Here is a 4317-nt window from a genome sequence, read left to right as displayed (position 1 = left end):
CCAAAAGGCAGTGGAGCTCAAATTCCAATACTGTGGTTTAAAGCAATGAAACTGAAAGCACAAAAGACATGAACAAATACATAAGTACCACCTTCTTTTCAAGGACATATACTTACCCCCTATTCAGTTGCCTTCTCAGTTTTTCTTTGTTTTTTATATCAAAGTTGTAGGGAGCTTTTACAGTGTTTTTGACAGACTTCCTAAAAGAGATCATGACTATAAAGGGTTAGATAAGCTACATTGCATAAGCTTCTTTATTACATTAGCAAGTGCAAAATAGAATCTGTCTACACGACTGACTGAACCTCATCCCATTTCTGAAATAATTTTCTGAGGTATAACAGAGGATCTAATTGTTTGCACTGGATTTTATAACACAGTGTTTATGATATTGCAGATGCATAATTATTAGCTATTATAGAGCAATTACACTACCATGAAAGTATAGTAATTCTCCTTTTTCAGAATAAACCATGGAAGATTTCATTGCATTTACAAATCTGAACTAAAGGGAGGAGGAGATGTATAGTTATGCCAACATTTGAAACAGACGACTGAAACTTCTCAGTGGAGCCAGACTGCAGATAAGTTCCCTGGTCTAGTTTAAGTTCCTTAGTCCTAAGGAGCTGTCTGATGTATAAGAATGCTTCACATTTTTCAACACTCATGACATTTGACTTTACTATGAGTATAGAGTGGCTATTCTATACAAATGTGACAAGATATACTCTAATGACAGTATTAGACTGCTGAGAAATTAAATTACACTGCAAGATTATTGGTGGAAAAAAGGCAGTAAATCCTCATCCAGCTGAAATCACTGGTAAAAGTCTCATTCATTTCATTTGGGCTGGGATTTTTGCCCAGTCTCTTGTCATATCTTGCGTGGTTCAGAACCAAGGTGCTATTCCTCAGCTTCACCATCACTGATAAAACACACAAATACCTACATATTGCTTATTCTGCATACTAAATAATAATACTTATTTATTCTGCATTCAGAATGGTAATGATTCAGAATGGTAATGATTCGGGACTTTAATAGTTGTCACTGCCTAGTTTTGTTTATTGTTTCTTTTCTCAGTTTAAGTGACTGTATTGCCTCCACTGAAAAATGAATCCCTGCCTCTGCTCATGAATGCCTATAGGCCCCTTCTTCCCTTTCCATAAATTCTTGTGACTTCAGCATCACTGGTCTAGACTGTGATGGATAAACTGTGCAGTCACTTCTGTTAAGGACTAATGCACATTCCAACCTCTTTCTGACAGGTTTCTGAACAGAGTATAAATTGTTTGCTTTGGTCTCTTTCAGGGCAATATTCATTCTGATCTAAATGGGCAATGTTAATTCTGTCATTATCACAGTTTTGATATTTTTTAATCCAACACACCACACAATCAAGCTAAGAAGATGAAATTATATAACCAGGGGAATCCATTACCATTAATAAATACTCAAATCCCAGTATGCAAAAAACCCTAGTGACCTGATCCAATACTTATTAAAGAACTCTCCCTCTTTCCCTGCCACCACCCACCCATTCCCCAGATACAGCATCTGCTTTCACAGCATCACAAGCGGAGCTTTTCTCATTGCAGAGAGTCACTTGCTGCTGAGCAGTACTCAGCAAGGGAACCCTTGACAGGTTCCTAAATCTGCACAAAAGATGGTCCTGTAGTTCTCTTAAGTCAGGTCTACTCAGTGCACTCATGAGTTACAAGATCAGCTGCAAGGTGCTGCACCTGGGTGTAATCCCTGGTGTCAATATAGACTGGGGGATGAAAGAATTGAGAGCAGACTCACCAAGGAGGACTTGGGGGTGCCAAAAGCAGTGTGACCAGCAGGCTGAGGAAGGTGATTCTGCCCCTCTACTCCACTCTCTTGAGACTTCATCTGGAGTACTGAATCCAGCTCTTGGGGCCTCAGCAAAGGAAAGACAAGGACCTGATAGAGCCGGTCCACAGGAGGGCTATGAAGATGATCAGAGAGCTGGAGCACCTCACCTATAAGGACAGGCTGAGGAGCTGGAATTGTCCAGTCTGGATAAGAGAAGGCTCCAGGGAAACCTTATTGCAGCCTCTTAATACTTAAAGGGGGCTTGTAAGTAAAATTGGTACAAACCTTTTAATAGGAGCCGTTGTGATAGGACAAGGAGTAATAGTTTTAAATTAAAAGAGACTAGACTAGACATAAGGATAAAATTTTTTATAATGAGGGTGGTGATCACTGGCACAAGTTGCCCAGAGAGGTGGTGGATGATCCATGGCTGGAACCATTTAAGGTCAGGTTGGTCAAAGCTCTGAGCAGCCTGATCTAGTAGATGTACCTGGTCATTGCAGGGGAGTTGGAGCAGGTGACCTTTAAAGGCCCTTCCAGCCAAACTGTTCTATGATTCTGTGCCAACCCAAACTTGAACAAACTGGTGAGGCAGATTCTGTCTCACACCTGAGACAGGAACAACTCCAAAATAGCTTGAGACTATAATCTTGATATTTTCACTGCTTTGAGAAGCTATCTGGGATTCTTACTCATTTGGAAGTAGAATCAGCCAGCTGGGAGACAGCAGGGGATCAAATTGTTCCTGGTGTTTTCTCATGATATCTAAGTTAGTGTAAATTTCATCCTGACCTGGATCAGGTTTGCAATACTAAGATAGTGTCATTCAGACTCTCAAAGTGAGAACTTCCCCCCTCACCCCCCATTTTCTTTGCTTAAATACTTAGTAAAGCATTTACCCTTAATACAAAGTGTTTCATAGAATACGTTTCTATCTATATATGCTCCTGCATTTGGAAAACAGCTTTAAAAGACTACTGGCTGCCTCTCGTATCTGTTTTTCCTGTATTGCCTGGTGCTTGTAACTGATAAGAGCACGCTCTAAGCTCTGGGATTCATCCCATTCCATTACAACTTTCATTGAGATGCTGTGTCTCTATGTTTGCAGTTGTAATCTGATAGATTTTAAATTAACAGTATCAGAAAGAACATTAATTTGTCTGTGGATGCGGTGTTATTAGGAATAATGGTATAATATTATCAGATGCTCTTTTTTAGTGCTCATGTTTGTGAACTGAGCAATTATGAAAATATTTAAATAATGAATGTAATTACCTATTAAAATTATTATGGTGCATAAATATTTATATTCCCATCAATGATTCCTCAAAGGTATAGCCGTAAATATAAAGAAAACCACATGTATATTGTACATGCAAAATCCTGTACCTTGTTCCTCAGCTGGTTTAATCATCACTGTGTGAGTGCTCTCAGAGGGATACCATTCAGCAGGAGCTGAGGAGCTGGCTTTTTCAATCTGCGCTAGTTATTTCCGTGCCTTGTTTTTTGACTGACTGATGTTAGATACCAGAGACCACAGTGATTTTCAGACAGCAGGTTCCAATCCTCTCTGGCAATATCAGGCACCACTGTGGGTGACATTCTGCCTTCCTGCAAGTCAAGTAGATTTTCCCCTCTTACTTCAGTAGATCTGGATTCTCCATAAAGATACCACTCAGCACTTAATGCTTGCCCTTATTTTCAAAAGAGTAACCATACTAAATTATTGCTTTGGGTTTGTACTGTGACCAATGTGGAAAAATGCAAAAGTGTAAAAAGGGGTTAAACTAGAGAGGGAGTTAATTCTAGATACCTGATTTCATAAACAAGATTTGAAATTCACAAAGAGAACTCTAAATGAATATTTTTTCATGTCTAGCATCTTTGATTTCCTCCAAATCCAGCTTGATTGTACATTGTTCTTAAAAAAAGGGGGAAAAAAGGTGACATTGGAATTGTGCAGGGAGCATAAAGTTTAAAAGTTAAACGTAGCATACTTCAGTTGGAAAATCAGTGATGATGAGATGGTGCCTAATTTCTTTTTAGCTCTGAAATGCTACAAACCATTTTATTAATTCCCTGCTATACACTGCATTACCATATGTAAATAATTGCATTAACCCCTGTGCTCTCCCACCTTGTATCATATCACAGAGAAGAGCAGACTGACAGAAAAGTCACAGCAGGACATAACATTGCGGGGTGAAGAATAGCAGTTGATTTCTAATTAAGAGTCAGGAGTCTTAGATGACACATTATTACTGGAGCTGAACAAGGATAAAAGATGAATGTCTAATATAACAGTGTGATAGCTTACAGTGAGGTACAACAGCAATGCCCTGATAAGGTACCCTTCCTATTCCAAGGGTTTACATTAGTTTTTGTGAATCTGGAGGACATGGAACATGTGTATGTGCAGGTATTTGTGCATTTTGAGGGAAGGCTGACATATATTTTGAGGTTAACCACTATTAGCAGCA

The sequence above is a fragment of the Manacus candei genome, unplaced genomic scaffold (assembly GCF_025592945.1).
Source record: "Manacus candei isolate 608988 ecotype Guabito, Panama unplaced genomic scaffold, ASM2559294v1 h1tg000077l, whole genome shotgun sequence".
Taxonomy (NCBI): Eukaryota; Metazoa; Chordata; class Aves; order Passeriformes; family Pipridae; genus Manacus; species Manacus candei.
Note: the sequence above shows the minus strand (reverse complement) of the source record.